Raw genomic sequence first — 16,627 nt, forward strand, 5'->3', positions numbered from 1 at the left:
GTGTCGTTTTACCTCCAATACTGCTGCTTTCAACACAACAGCTGCTTTCTACACCGTAGCTGCTCTCTACACATGTGACTGGTCCGCATAAGTACATTATGGCGCCAACCCTGTCACATACAGCTGTATTTGTACGGGGTGTATGAGATGGGGTTGGCGCGATGTCATCACTCCGGGTACTCGTATGTGGGTGTATCTGAATGTCGGCATATCTGCATGTGGGTGGACCCGCCTGGAGACGGATAGAGGAGCAGTGTCTCAGTTCCTAAGATCATCGAAAATATGTGTTATCTGATGGTCTTAGGTGACCCCTGTGAAAGGGTGTTCCAACCCCCAAAGGGGTCACAACCCACAGGTTGAGAACTGCTGCCCTAGAGCAGGGGTGGGCAACCTTTTTGTGAGTGCGTGCCAAAACCAGCAAAATCTCTGACTCAAAATTCTTCTGCGTGCCAACCCTAATTTTTTGAGAACATGTTACGCCTACTTGATATCTCTTAAGGTGTACGTATGTGAAGAACCTTGAAGAAATAATAAAATAAAACTCATTCGAGCGACAAAAACACAGTATATGATGAAAAATGGATTTATTTTTTAATGTATACATGTACACTGCTAGTCCGACAGAAAACATTATGACCCTGTTTGATATTATCAGTGGGACTTTTGCTGCTGCATCACTGATGACAGAGATTTTACATCAGGTTTATATTTCGTGACCTTCAGAGATACGCACGAGCTACTGCTATCATCCGTCAGGCTACTCCTATTACGAGACTTAACAAAATTCATCACTGAGAACAAAGATTCACAAGCGTATGTGGATGAAAACATGGAGAGTAACGCTGTTGCCAAGTTTTTTAAACAGAAAAAAATTTCTGGAATGGCATTCCAAGTCCTCAATAGTTCATTTTCGACACTTCTCTCTGGCACTCCTGTCTCTAATCGATTTTTTTCAATGTTTTCCAAGTCAACTCTAAGGTCAATAAACTTCTGCTTCCAAATTGAGCTACTCTGAAATTCAATCAACTGCATTTCAAAGTCAGCCATGTCTATCCATGAAAACATTTGTAAGTTTAGTTCCTCCAGTTTCATGCTGTCTGGAAACCTCATGAATTTTGCTGTCTCTTCCAGCTCTCTGAATTTCGCAAATCTTGAGAAGAACTGCTCAATAGTTGACTCGGTGATGTTTAAAAACAGCTTTTGAAGGCTTTGACAGTCTATTCTGTCATCTTTTGGGAGGTCTTTGATGTGCCTCTTGAGGTTTGGGAAATATCTAAATCTCTCACCATCCACATCCCTCTTAAAGACTTCCAGTTTCTTTTCAAAAGCCTTTATGTAACCACATATAACATCAAGTGTCTTGCCGGTTCCTTGTAATTTAACATTTAAGTCATTCAAATGTTCACAAAAATCTGCAAAGAACATCAGTTTAGAAACCCACGTGGCGTCAGACAATTCTTGGTAAGAAACATGTTGGTTATTCAAGAAGAGCGTTATCTCGTTTAAGCATTCAACGAATCGTTTTAGAACCAAACCTCGGCTAAGCCATCGAATGTTGTTGTACATTTTCAGTCCTTTATACACAGATTCTACCTCATTCAGTAAAACTTGAAATTGTCTTTTATTTAAAGCCCGAGCAGAAATGTAATTAACAACTTTGGTAACTGTTTGCATCACTTCCTGCAGTTCCTTCAGGCCAGCTTTTGCACATAAAGCCTCCTCGTGTATGATGCAATGAAAACCTATCAGTGTATGACCAACTTCTTTTGCAAACAAATTTACAAAACCTGCCTTCTCATCAGTCATGCAAGGAGCACCATCAGTGGTGACAGACACTATTTTTGAAATGTCAATTTGTCGAGAAGAGAATTCGTTCGTAACTGCTTTACATATTTCAGCCCCAGTAGTACGCTCAGGTAGAGTTAGAAGGGCAACCATCTCTTCACATATTTCATCACCTTTACAAAGTCGAGAAAAAATGGCCAGCCTAGATGACGATGTAATGTCTATACTTTCATCAATACAAATAGAAAAAAATTGACATGAAGACAAATCTTTTGTTAATTGTCCAGCAGTATTACTCGCCAACTTAAGTATCCTATCCTTAACTGTTTTTCTGCTCACAGACAAATCTTTAATGCGCTGAATAATCTTTTCTTTTTCTGAGAAATCATCAAAAAGGAAAGGTGCACATTTTAGCCAAGCTTCTTTAATATACTGTCCATCACTGAGTGGTTTTCCATGTTGGGCAATGACTTTCGAAACTTCAAAACTAGCAGCAACTAAGTTGAAACTGGACCTGCCTGAGATGAAGTTCATAAAATTATCAGGCTGTTTTTTTGTTTTGCTGAGTTCACCAGAAATTAATTCTCTTTGTTCCTCTTCCGTTTTATTGCTTATGTTCTTATGGACACTTACAAAATGCCTTGTTACAGAAGATGTTCTACAAACAACAGTTTCAGAACAGAAAACACATAAGGCTTTGTTGTCTTTCTTAATCACACCAAACTTTTCTGTCCAGTATTTTTGAAATTCTCTAACATCCTTTTCAGCTGAACTACATCGTTTTTTAGCTGGTGGTCCTGACATTCTACACAATCTAGAAGGACAGAAAAAATACATGAGATGACGGTATATGTGAAAAAGGTAAAAGAAGAAAAGTAAAATGTCAGTAAGTGATTAATTAGCTTGATCAAACTACTGTACTGCTATAACTTTTTTTAATTAACCCCTAGAGTACCGGGGAGCGCGATCAGGCTCCTCTTGCAGTGTCACTATTAGATGCTAGTAGTTCACTCTTTATTGACAGATGGCACCTAAGTGCAGATTACTTATGATGCCGAATGTTTGTAGTTCTAAAATTCACCACTGGCATTTATCTGCCTAATTTTTTACAGGTACTACAATTTTATGAAGTTTTTCCCCCCAAAACTGCTGTAAAATCAGCAAAAATGCCCTGGCAATTTTAGCATAGTTCCTACGATATTGGTTGGCACTCCAAGGGTTAAAGTAAATAGAAAGAAAAATAGTTTGCTATCCCTACAAAATGGGAAGACGGGCGCGATGCAGTAAAGATAAAGCATGTAAAAAAATCACAAAATGTAGAACCTTTATTTACAAATCATAATACATTGTATGCATATCAGTTGTCATTATTTTTATAAGATTTGGTTTATGGATAACAACAAAAATGTGACAAACTAAAAATATTTCCTAAGGAAAATAACAGAATAAAGAAAACATAGACACATACAGCATAATGTAATAGAAGTATGGTAATTATGAACTTACTTTTCAGCGCAGACGGACACGGTGTGATGATGACGTCACCAGTTACTGCTGTAGCACGCATCGAAGAGAAACATATTAATTTATTCCCCTTTCTTTAGTACCGGTGGGCAAAGCGAGAGAGGAGGATTCATTTTTATAGAGTGAAATTTTGAATAAGTAGGTGAGGCAGTTGTCTTGTCAACGAAAACCCATTGCGTCTGAGGATGAAACCAAAACACTGGTCGGATCTAGGAAGGCAGGGAGAGTTAAGGCAGAGGCATAGAAATTGCTCTTCCCCTCTCTCGTCAATCCATGTCTATGGTCTTTAAGATAACTTGTTACGTAAAATTATTTATTTATCTTAGATGCACCAACACTGAATTTATCTGAAAAATAAAAAAGTCGATATAGTGGGGCCTTGACTTACAAGTTTAATTCGTTCTGAGACTGAGCTCGTTAACTCAAATTACTCTATCAACTCAATGCAAAAAGACTGCCGAGAGATAGCTGGTATTTCAAAAAACTCGTTAGTCGGGACACTCATAAGTCAAGGCCCCACTGTATTAAGAAAAACATTGTAAATGGAAGTTTATAAGAGAGGGTTTTGCGTGCCAGCAAGTTATTGGCTTGCCATGTTTGGCATGCGTACCAGGGGTTGCCCAACCCTGCCCTAGAGGAAACACCAGCAGGAAGGAGTGGGGGAGGGGAGATCAGTGAGGCACAGGGCAACCATGGTCCCCTATCCACACCTCCCAAGAGCCAGGGCCCCTCAGACCCCCAGGTGTCAAAGGTCCTGGGGGGCACCGTGTCTTCAAGTGAAGTCAGAGCCCAGTGCTGAACATCATAGGGGCCCAAAGCACCCCCATCAGCGTGTTTCTAATCTAATCCCAAGTGCTCCTACGTCAGGGGTGGGCAACCCCTGGCACGCATGTCAAACATGGCACACCAATAACTTTTGCTGGTACTCGAAACCTTCTCTTATAATCATTTTCCATTTACAATTTTTGTGAACATTTGAATGACTTAAATGTTAAATTACAAGGAACTGGCAAGGCACTTGATGTTATATGTGGTTACATAAAGGCTTTTGAAAAGAAACTGGAAGTCTTTAAGAGGGATGTGGATGGTGAGAGATTTAGATATTTCCCAAACCTCAAGAGGCACATCAAAGACCTCCCAAAAGATGACAGAATAGACTGTCAAAGCCTTCAAAAGCTGTTTTTAAACATCACCGAGTCAACTATTGAGCAGTTCTTCTCAAGATTTGCGAAATTCAGAGAGCTGGAAGAGACAGCAAAATTCATGAGGTTTCCAGACAGCATGAAACTGGAGGAACTAAACTTACAAATGTTTTCATGGATAGACATGGCTGACTTTGAAATGCAGTTGATTGAATTTCAGAGTAGCTCAATTTGGAAGCAGAAGTTTATTGACCTTAGAGTTGACTTGGAAAACATTGAAAAAAATCGATTAGAGACAGGAGTGCCAGAGAGAAGTGTCGAAAATGAACTATTGAGGACTTGGAATGCCATTCCAGAAATTTTTTTCTGTTTAAAAAACTTGGCAACAGCGTTACTCTCCATGTTTTCATCCACATACGCTTGTGAATCTTTGTTCTCAGTGATGAATTTTGTTAAGACTCGTAATAGGAGTAGCCTGACGGATGATAGCAGTAGCTCGTGCGTATCTCTGAAGGTCACGAAATATAAACCTGATGTAAAATCTCTGTCATCAGTGATGCAGCAGCAAAAGTCCCACTGATAATATCAAACAGGGTCATAATGTTTTCTGTCGGACTAGCAGTGTACATGTATACATTAAAAAATAAATCCATTTTTCATCATATACTGTGTTTTTGTCGCTCGAATGAGTTTTATTTTATTATTTCTTCAAGGTTCTTCACATACGTACACCTTAAGAGATATCAAGTAGGCGTAACATGTTCTCAAAAAATTAGGGTTGGCACGCAGAAGAATTTTGAGTCAGAGATTTTGCTGGTTTTGGCACGCACTCACAAAAAGGTTGCTCACCCCTGTCCTACACCTACCTCTTTACACATCCTTACCTGTCCCATCCCTGCACAGTGGCAGTCACATGATTTAGGGATGGACTGGCAGTTTTGGGGGCTGCTCCCTGGTGACTCTGCTGTAAGTCCAGGCCATAGCACCCACACAGGAACCTCCACCGCAGCCAAGCAGGCAAGTCACAGATGACCCCCCAGGTCAAAGTGGCATTAGTGGGGATCAAAACAAACCTCTTTAGCCCTATCTGGTTCGGCTAAGTGGGTACAGTGTTGGTCCATGGACTGAAGAGTCCTGGATTTGACTCTGGTCGAGGGCATGTATGTTGGTTGCAAGCTCAATCCCCAGTCCTGGTCAGGATGCACATGGGAGGCAACCTATTGATGTGTCTCTCCCTCTACCTTACACTCTCCCTAGAAAAACAAAAACAAAAAAACCCCAAAAAACGGAAAAATACCCTTGGGTGAGGATTAACAGCAGCAAAAGCCAACCTCCTTGGTTCTGCCACCTTAGCTGCAGGGAAGAGGGAAACAGAGAGCACCCCCATCACCCTGCAGCACCCCAATGTGCATGGAGGTTGCAGAAATAAGGCCCTTTCCCCTTTCCAAAAAGGAGAGGGGCATGGGAAAATCAGAGTCTCTGTACATGCAGGTCCTCAGCTGTGGAACAGGAACAAACCACCCAGCTCACTGGACTCCTGAGGTCTGAAGGAACAAGTGCAGAGCACTGTGCATGCTCAAAGTGGGTGCTCAGCACCTCTCATTATACCAACATCACCACAATTTAGGTCTTTTTAACTAAAAATTTGTAACATTAGAAACTTAACATGATTATGGAGTTAATAAGATACTTCTTACCAAGAAGGATGAGGGGGCTGTTGACTCCTGGAGGAACCACCTGCAGAAAGGAGTAGGGAGGGAAAGCAGTTAGCGGGGTGCAGGGCAATCATAGACCCCCCATGCATCCCTCCCCAGAGCCAGGGTCCCTCAGACCCCTGGGTGTCAAAGATCCCAGGGGGCACCATGTCCTCAGGTGAGGTCAGAGCCCAGTGCTGGACATCATGGGGACCCTAGTCTCCCTCTTCACCCAGGCCCCAGAGCCACTTGCCTACAGTCCTAAGGGGACAACACAGACAAGAACTCAAAATTCCAGACAGGAAAAACGACTAATACATGGCCCTGAGCTGCAACAAGGGAACCCCCATCGCCTGCCTTCTGACACTGTATCTCCTCATTGCCACCTCAGTGGCTTATCCCTGGGTGTCACTACTTGTATGACCTGCAGCACCTGACCTAAGCCCCACTGTTGAAAATGGGGATAGATTCACCTTGCAGACAGGTTGTTGGCAGAATCCACTGAGATGAAGGAGGCCCTTGACTCAGCTCCAAGGTGGGTCTGATGAGCATATCCCTGCACGTGCTCTGCCCACACCTCAGGTCTCCTTTCCCACCCAGCTCCCCAAAGCCTCCAGCTTTGGGCCAGTCCTGCATCGCCATTCCTTGCTTAACCTGGGGAAACAGCTATACCAGAACCTTCTGAATCAGAGAAAAGTTAAATGCCTGCCATCAGGATCTGGAGAGTTCTCAAAAGTACTGAAACAGGGCAAGCACTCCCTATTGTGAGCTACCCTTTAGCAAGCAGAAACTCTTAAATCTGAGTTTTGTGAAGAAATATGCTGTCCACTTGTACGCATATATGCGTTGCCCATGAACAGACAATGGGGTAGTGAGGGTTTGGGGGGACGGACGGACAAGGGACAGACTGGAGAGGATCAATGTGGGAAAAAAGGGAACAGGCATACTGGTTAATAATGCAGATTTTGTAATTAAAACATGCTAATTTCAACAGAAACATCAGGCAAGATCTTTTAACGTGTCTTTAACTGGTTTTGAAGTGTGTGATGGTGGGTCATCATGAAGCAAAACTACTTTGCCGTATGTTCTGGCCCATGTTGGTCGTTTTATGATCAAAGCGTTATTCAAATTGATTATTTGTTGTCGACAGCGATCAGTGTTAAGTTTCACCTGGTTTTAGAAGCTCATAATACACCACACCTTCCTGATCCCACCAAACGCAGAGCATTGTCTTCTTTCCAAAGCAATTTGGCCTTGCATTGATGCTGATGATTGACCTGCATCAACCCATGATTTTGTGCATTTGGGATTCTCAAAATAAATCCACTTTTCACTGCCGGTCACAATTCAATGCAAAAAGACTTTCTTTCTTGCCGCTGAAGCAGCATTTTACCGATGACTTTGCGATTTTCCATTTGTCTTTCGTTCAGTTAATGTGGCACCCATTTTCCTTCCTTTAAAATCTCATTGTTTGTAAACAATCGGAAATTGTTTGCTGAGCAACATCTAATCTTTCTCCAAGTTGTTTCTGAGTTTGACACGCATCTTCATCTAATTGAGGCTTGTAATTGTTGGTCTTCAAACTTTTTTGGTTGACCTGAGTGTTGTCTTTCACATCGAAATCATCACTTTTAAAGCGTTTAAACCAGCATTCACAAGTATCTTGAGATGGAACATGTTCACCATAAGCTTCCCAAAGTATACAACTTTCAGCAGCACTTTTCTTCAATATAAAGTAATGAATTAAAACTTCTCGCAAATCCTCTTTCTTTGGCGCGAAATTCGACATTTTTAAGTATAAACAATCTATCATGCTAACACCTTCAGAAAATTTGACACATGAGGTTTTGAAGCTTGCTGACAATGCAAAATAGCATACGTATCTAACTGCATATATATCAACCCGTGTGTAACTCCATCTACTGAAAAAAATCTGATTAACCAGCACACCTGTATGTAATACTTTCAACAATTTAAAAAAAGAGAGACACTATCTCCCCTGCCCCCCATACCCATGTCCAGCTGGCACCACCCTCCCTCCATGCTTTCCCAGAAATTCCCTCTCAGAGGGCACTTAGGGTGAAGAGCATCAGCCCCTCAAGACAATTAGGGCCTGGCCGGTGTGGCTCAGTGCTTGAGTGTCGAACCTATGAACCAGGAGGTCAGTTGGATTCCTGGTTATAGACACATGCTTTGATTGTGGGCTAGAACCCCAGTTTTGGGGGGGGGGGCGTGCAGGAGGCAGCCAATCAATGATTTTCTCTTATTATTGACTAGAGGCCCAGTGCACAAAAATTTGTGCACTCGGGGGTGGGGGTGGAGAGGGGGCGTCCCTCAGCCCGGCCTGTGCCCTCTTGCAGTCTGGGACCCCTTGGGAGGTAACGACCTGCTGGCTTAGGCCTGCTCCCGGATGGCAGAGGGCAGGCCCAATCCCTAGGTGCAGCCCCTGGTCGGGGTCAGAGCAGGGCCAATTGGGGAGTTGGGGTGCCGCCCCGTCATGCACAGAGCAGGGTGGATTGGGAGGTTGCGATGCCACCCCCAGTCACGCTCAGGGTAGGGCCGATTGGGGGGCTGGGGCACCACACCCTGTCACACACAGAGCCACAGGGCGATCGGGGGTTGGGGAACTCCCCCCTATAAGGCACAGAACAGAGCAGGGCTGACCAGGGGGGCGCTGCCCCCTGTCACGCTGATCCCGATGCCGGGAGGCCTTGTGGCTCCGCTGATCCCGGTGCTGGGAGGCATATTACCCTTTTACTATATAGGATAGAAGCCTGGTGCACGGGTGGGGGCCAGCTGGTTTGCCCTAAGGGTGTCCTGGATCAGGGTGGGGGTCCCCACTGGGGTGCCTGGCCAGCCTGGATGAGGGGATGATGGCTGTTTGCAGCTGGTCACACTCCCTTCAGGGTGGGGGTCCCCACTGGGGTGCTGGCCAGTCTGGGTGAGGGGCTGAGGGCTGTTTTCAGGCTGGCGGGTGACTGAAGCTCCCAACCGCTCCTTTTTTTCTTTTCTTTTTTTTTTTATTCTGGGCCAGCTTTAGCTCTGAGGCTTGGCTCCAGCTCTTAGGCCTCCGCTGCTGAAAGCAGGTATCTGGTTTGTTTGGGTTCTATAATTGAAACACTGTTTCAACTCCAGCTTTGATATCCCAGCTGGCTGAAAGCAGGTTTCTGGGGTTTTGTTTAGCTTCTATATTTGTAACAATGTTTCAAACTGCAAGCTCAGAGGCCGGCAGCGGCAGGCGGGGAACGTTGGAGTCCTCCGTCACTGAAGCAAGCAAGCCTCATGTTAGTTTCAAGCTGCCTGGCTGCCCACCGCCATCTTGGCTGGCAGTTAATTTGCATATCACCCTGATTAGCCAATGGGAAGGGTAGCGGACATACAGCTAATTACCATGTTTCTCTTTTATTAGATAGGATGTTTCTCTCTCAATCTCTCTCCGCCCCCTTCCTCTGCAATTAAAAAATGTAAATGTGACAATCAGATGATCCAAAACTTGAGCTGACCACAAAAAGCAGCTTCTCCTCCCTAAAGGGCCTGCCAGCAAGTGTTGGAAGATCCAAGAACAGGGAACAGAAGGAAAACCCTCCTAGAGCCTAGAACACTTGCTCCTCTTTGGGTAACCTGTATCCAGGCCCATTTTATGACTTAGGACTTTGAAACACTTGTGAAATACCTGCCATGGTGCACTGTCATTTTAACAGCTATGTGTCAGTAGAGGGTAACTTTATTAACTATAAGTTTATATGCGCACAATTCATGGAAAGCTCTCAACTTGGCTGATAAATTGGACTTTTGATTAGTCCCCAAACCAAAAATGTAAGTATATTTCTTCCTTTCACAGCCTGTGCATTTCATTTTATTCAACTCTTCCTTTCAAAAGCAGGATATATCATGGCCTGCCTCCCGCTCTCCCACCCCCTAAATATGAGAGGACAACCTCCCTGTTCTTGACATGTGTCAGATTCTAGACACAGAAACTGAGACTGAGGCTCAGGAGTACAATCACTTGACTAACACCTCAATCCCACCAATAGCGCTGGGAATTGTATGTAAATACTGAGCATGACTGTTCACATATAAATTAGGTCCCAGGGATATCTGATGTGAAGTCACCCAAAATGCAGGTGTCTTAGACCTGGGTGGGTCAGGGAGTGGGAGCAAGGATTCTTACCAAGATGGGGTGGTGGTGGGTGGCTCCTCAGCTTGAAGAGACACCTGTAACACAGGAAGGACTTAGTGAGGGTGTGCAAAGAAATAGTCTGGGGGGAGCCCCCCTTGGACTCCCATGTGCCAAAGGTCCCAGAAGCGTCCTCAGGGGTGATCGGAGCCCAGTGCTGAACATCATGGGAGTCCCAGTCCCTCGGCAACCAGGCCCAAGGCCACTCACCTTCAGGGATTGAGACCACGCCAACAGCACTTAAGAGACTGGGAAACATTAGGGGTGACAACAGCATTGTCATTAAGTAGAAAATATTATTTCAGGAATGTAAGTGGCAACTACTTTGGATGAAATGAATTTACTTTCAAAACACTAAGTGCCAACTAAAGCCTATCCTCCTCAGACTACTACAAAAAATTCAAGAGGAAGGAACACTTCCAAGCTCATTCTATGAAGCCAGCATCACCCTAATACCAAAACCAGGTAAAGACAACACAATGAAAGAGAATTACAGGCCAATATCCCTCATGAAAATAGATGCCAAAATCCTCAACAAAATCTTAGCAAATCGGATCCAGCAGTACATCAGAAAGATCATACACCGTAACCAAATAGGATTCAACCCAGGGATTCAAGGATGGTACAATATTCGCAAATCAATAAACTTGATACATCACGTTAACAAATTGAAAGGAAAAAACCATAGTCATATCAATTGATGCAGAAAAAGCATTTGACAAAATCCAACACCCATTTTTGATAAAAACTCTCAGCAAGGTGGGAATAGAAGGATCATACCTCAACATAATAAAAGCTATATATGACAAGCCCACAGCCAACATCATACTCAATGGACAAAAACTAACACCATTTCCCCTAAGAATAGGAACAAGACAGGGATGCCCACTCTCACCACTTCTGTTCAACATAGTACTGGAAGTATTAGCCATTGCAATTAGACAAGAAGAAATAAAGGGCATCCAAATTGGAAAAGAGGAAGTAAAAATGTCCTTATTTGCAGTCAACATGATATTATACATATAAAACCCTAAAGACTCCATCAAAAAACTACTAGACTTAGTACATGAATTTGGCAATGTAGCAGGATACAAAATTAACCCCAAGAAATCTATGGCATTTCTATACACCAATAGTGAAATTTCAGAAAGAGAGACTAAAAAAACAATCCCATTTACCATCGCACCAAAAAAATTAAGCTACCTAGGAATAAACTTAACTAAAGAGGTAAAAGACCTCTACTCAGAAAACTACAGGACGTTGAAAAAAGAGATAGAGGAAGAACAGAGATGGAAGAACATACCGTGTTCATGGATTGGTAGAATCAACATCATTAAAATGTCCATACTACCCAAAGCAATCTATAAATTCAACACACTTCCCATTAAAATACCAACGACATATTTCACAGATCTAGAACGAACTCTCCAAAAATTCATCTGGAATAAAAAAAGACCCCGAATAGCTGCAGCGATCTTGAGAAAGAACAAAGTTGGTGGGATCTCAATACCAGATATCAAGCTGTATTACAAAGCCACTGTTCTCAAAACTGCCTGGTACTGGCACAAGAACAGACATATAGATCAATGGAATAGAGAGCCCAGAAATCGGCCCGAACCAATATGCTCAATTAATATTTGACAAAGGAGGCAAAAACATACAATGGAGTCAAGATAGTCTCTTCAATAAATGGTGTTGGGAAAATTGGACAGATACATGCAAGAAAATGAAACTAGACCACCAACTTACACCATACACAAAAATAAACTCAAAATGGATAAATGACTTAAATGTACGACGAGAAACCATAAAAATTCTAGAAGAATCCAAAGGCAACAAAATCTCAGACATATGCCGAAGCAATTTCTTCACTGATACAGCTCCTAGGGCACTTGAAACTAAAGAGAAAATGAACAAATGGGACTACTTCAAAATAAAAAGCTTCTGCACAGCAAAAGAAACCATTAACAAAACAACAAGAAAGCCCACTGCGTGGGAAAACATATTTGCCAATGTCATATCTGATAAGGGCCTAATCTCCAAAATTTATAGGGAACACATACAACTTAACAAAAGATAAACAATCCAATCAAAAAATGGGCAAAGGATCTAAATAGACACTTTTCAAAAGAGGACATTCAGAAAGCCAAGAGATATATGAAAACATGCTCAAAGTCACTAATCATCCGAGAGATGCAAATCAAAACAACAATGAGGTACCATCTCACACCTGTCAGACTGGCTATCATCAACAAATCCACAAATGACAAGTGCTGGAGAGGATGTGGAGAAAAAGGAACACTTGTGCACTGCTGGTGGGAATGCAGACTGGTGCAGCCACTATGGAAGACAGTATGGAGTTTCCTTAAAAAACTGAAAATGGAACTCCCATTTGACCCTGTGATCCCACTTCTAGGAATATATCCCAAGAAGCCAGAAACACCAATCAGAAAGGATATATGCACCCCTATGTTCATAGCAGCACAATTCACCATAGCTAAGATCTGGAAACAGCCTAAGTGCCCATCAGTAGATGAATGGATTAGAAAACTGTGGTACATCTACACAATGGAATACTATGCTGCTGTAAAAAAGAAGGAATTCTTACCATTTGCAAAGGCATGGATGGAACTGGAGAGCATTATGCTAAGTGAAATAAGCCAGTCAATGAAGGAAAAATACCACTTGATCTCACTCATTCATGGATAATAGAGACCATTATAAACTGATGAACAGAAATAGATACAGAGGCAGAGCTGCCTCAAACAGACTGTAAAACTACAGGGGGGAAGGCCGGGGAGGGGGGGCAAGAGATCAACTGAAGGACTTATATGCATGCATATAAGCATAACCAATGGACATAAAAAACTAGTGGGTAGGGGAGGCCAGGGGATTGTCAAGGGTGGGGGAAAAAAGGAGACATATGTAATACCCTTTGTAATAGTTTAAGCAATAAAACTAAAAAAAACAAACAAAAAACCCCACTAAGTGCAGAAAAAATAAATAAAAACACTTTAAGTACAAATAACACAAACATGTGACTTGTTTCCAATATCAAGATTATGTGTATCTCCTGTATGTTTGAATATTTCACTAATAAAAAGTAAAAAGTGTTGTTGCTCAGCCCTAACCAGCTTGGCTCAGTGGATAGAGAGTCAGCCTTCGGACTCAAGGGTCCCAGGTTCAATTCCGGCCACGGGCATGTACCTTGGTTGTGGGCACATCCCCAGTGGCGGGCGTGCAGGAGGCAGTTGATTGATGTTTCTCTCTCATCCTCTCTGTAAAAAAAATATATATATATATATATATATTTAAAAACAAAAAGAGAAAAGAAACCTATGGGGCAGTAGCGAAAAGATGGCAATGCCAATGATGAATGAATGAGAAAAATCTTCCCACTTGGGACATGGTTTGGTGGGGGAGACGGGAAATGAGCTTCACGGATGGTAGGCTGGGGCGAGCCATTGCCCAGCAGCCAGGAAGCCCAAGTCCAAGGCCTTAAGGCAGCGGTTCTCAACCTTGGCTGCACATTAGAGTCACCTGGGAATCTTTTTAAAATCCTGATTTCCGGGCCCCATCCTCCGGAAATTTTGTGTCTGTTACTAATGTTTTGGGCCCACCCCATAACAAAGAAACAGAATTTCCGGAGAATCAGGCCCGGAAATCAGGATTTAAAAGATTCCCAGGTGACTCTAACGTGCAGCCAAGGTTCAGAACCGCTGCATTAAGGCCCGACTAGCCCAGAACTAACGTTTAACGGACTGCTTGGAGCGACGGGGCCAACAGGATTCCTGACGGCGGACAGAGGCCTCGTTTGCTTTCTCCTGAGGCCATTCCTATCCGCTTCTCAGAACACCAGCCATTCGCGTGGAGACCCCACTCCCACGTTCCCCTTCGTGGCCTCTGGGGTCCTAACTCCCCTCAGTCTCTGTTCGAAGCGGCAAAACATGCGCAGCCGCCTGGGGTGGGAAACAAAGAAGCTACGTCCGAAGGGAAGCACGCGCGGTAAACCTCAGGAGAACTCTCCGCCTCACGCCCCCCGCCCCCCAGGAAGACGGACAAAATGGCGGATGCCCGGACCTCGCGCCGCCGACATGGCGCCGGCCGCTCCGACGGCGAGAGTCCTCCCCACTGCGCGCGCCGCCCACCCGCTCCAGACGCCCCAAGATGCGGGGCGGAGGCCGTGGTCCTAACCACGCGACAGCGTGGCCATCCCGCCACAGCCCCGGCCACCTCATTGCACGCGCGGCCCAGATCCCCAAGCCCCGCCGCGCAGACGGAAAGAAACCGAAGACGAAGGAAACACTCACGCGATTCCGACTTTCTCCTCAACAAACGCGGCGGGGCTCGCGCTCGCGTCCCACTTTAGGGAGCGCGCCGCTCGCGAGGACCCCCCGCGGCCCGTCTGGGCTCCGCCCCGAGGCGTCTAGTGGCGGCGCCGGTGCCAGAAACCCCGCTTCGGTGCTTGAGGAAGGACAGTGTCTGTCCCCGTTAGAATCCTCCTGAATGTCGGGACATAATACGTTGCCCCCGTAGGCGGACAACACAAACAGAGGAAACATCGCCGCCTGTTGTCCTGTCAGGAGCGTCAGGCACTTCGGTGGACAGCCCCAAAGAAGGATCGGGAAGGGGAAGGACCCCGAGTGGGGGCGGGGCCGGCAGGGAAAACTGGCGGTTCCCGCGGCACAGCCCTGGCGGAAGGGGCGGGGCCGACCCCCGACGTAATCCCAGCGGCAGAGTGGGAGGCGGGGCTAGAGCTGAGATTGACAGGGGGGAGTTCTGGGAGGACGCTCAGGTGCCGAGGAGTTAGAGGCTTAGCCTGGACTCTGGTTCGGGGCGGGGAGGTTGCGGGGGACGGGGAAGCGGGGAGAGGGGGGCGGGCTGGGGTCCTGGACTCCCGGGTCTGAGGGAGGAGGACGGGGACAGGACTCGAGCTGAGGCAGGACCGCGTTTGGTGCTCGTTCCCCGGCTTTTAGATCGCCAAAGACCTGGGGGCTGGGTTTCATGGTAAGTTGGCGACCTAAGGCGTGTGTTTCAACAGACATGATGGTAAAACGGTTTTTTTTTTCTTTTTATATTTTATTGATTTTTTACAGAGAGGAAGGGAGAGGAATAGAGAGTTAGAAACATGGATGAGAGAGAAACATCAATCAGCTGCCTCCTGCACACTCCCTACTGGGGATGTGCCCGCAACCCAGGTATGTGGTTTTTTTTTTCAAAGATGAAAAAGGAAACTTTTCTATGTCAACCCACACACCGGAGGTCGCCGTGGTCAACAGTTTGGTGCGGACTCTTTATGACACACACACACACATACACACACACACACCACATGCACACACATACACACACGTGCGCGCGCGCACAGGCACACACACGTGAGCAGAACACACGTTGTTTAGCTGGTTCCCCTCGTTTTCTGGGGTTTTTTCCTTCCTTCTGGCTGGGAGAGTCCTCTCGTGAAGTCTGTAGTCCGAAGTGAAAGGAAGAGACTCGAACTCCTCTCTTAGGATAAACGAGGCGTTTCCTACCCGGACCACACGCCACCCGACTGAAGCCAGGGCTTCGCTGTGGCCCCGAGGCTGGGAGTGGGGTGCCCCCGAGGCTGGGAGTGGGGTGCCGCGGTCCCCTCTGCGCCCGCCTCCTCCCTCCCCTCCCTTGCCCAGGCCCCACGGGCACGCTGGTTCCCGGGCCTTCTTAGGACCTGCCAAGCACACAGTTGCACCCCAGGACCTTTGCATTTGCTGTTCCCTCTGCCTGGAACTCTTTCCCGCAATCTGACTCCATTTGCTCTCTTCCTCTCTTGAGCCATGATTCCGCTCGGGTGTCACCTTAGCAGAGAGGCCCCCCCCACCCCCCTTCTCTTTACAGAACAGACCAGTCTCCCTTACACTCCTTTGTTTCTCTTCAGAGCACGGATCCCCTAACACACCCAACTCTTCGTTTGTGGTCCTATTATTTTGCCTCCCAGATGAAATGTCAGTTCCGTAAAGACAAGGATTTGTGTCCAATGTGATCACCGCTATAGATCCGGTGTCTGGCACATAGTTACACATCAGCCTGCGTTAAAAAAACAAAAACAAAACAAATGTGACCCCTGGCCGGGTAGCTCAGTGGATTGGAGCATTGTCCTGTACACCGAAAGGTTGCAGGTTCAATCCCCGGTCAGGGCACATACAAGCAGCAAGCAATGAATGTATAAATAAGTGGAACAACAAATCTCTCTCTCTCTCTCTCTCTCTCTTTCTCTCCTCCACCTCCCACTTTCTCTCTATGAAAAGCAATGGAAAAAAAATATCCTCGTT

The 16,627-nt window shown here is 45.3% G+C and overlaps 1 long non-coding RNA gene across 1 annotated transcript; it reads right to left on the reverse strand.

Annotated features, from left to right (window-relative positions):
• Nucleotides 1–569: 569 nt before the first annotated feature.
• Nucleotides 570–14,725, reverse strand: LOC308530437. Its single transcript, XR_013996845.1, has 5 exons — nucleotides 14,633–14,725; nucleotides 10,317–10,360; nucleotides 6,149–6,188; nucleotides 3,292–3,518; nucleotides 570–2,599 (listed from the first exon to the last, which is right to left on the reverse strand). It is a non-coding gene; the product is annotated as an uncharacterized lncRNA (long non-coding RNA).
• Between the last annotated feature and the right edge of the window lie 1,902 nt (nucleotides 14,726–16,627).

Source organism: Myotis nattereri, assembly GCF_964212035.1.
Source record: "Myotis nattereri genome assembly, chromosome: 15".
Taxonomy (NCBI): domain Eukaryota; kingdom Metazoa; phylum Chordata; class Mammalia; order Chiroptera; family Vespertilionidae; genus Myotis; species Myotis nattereri.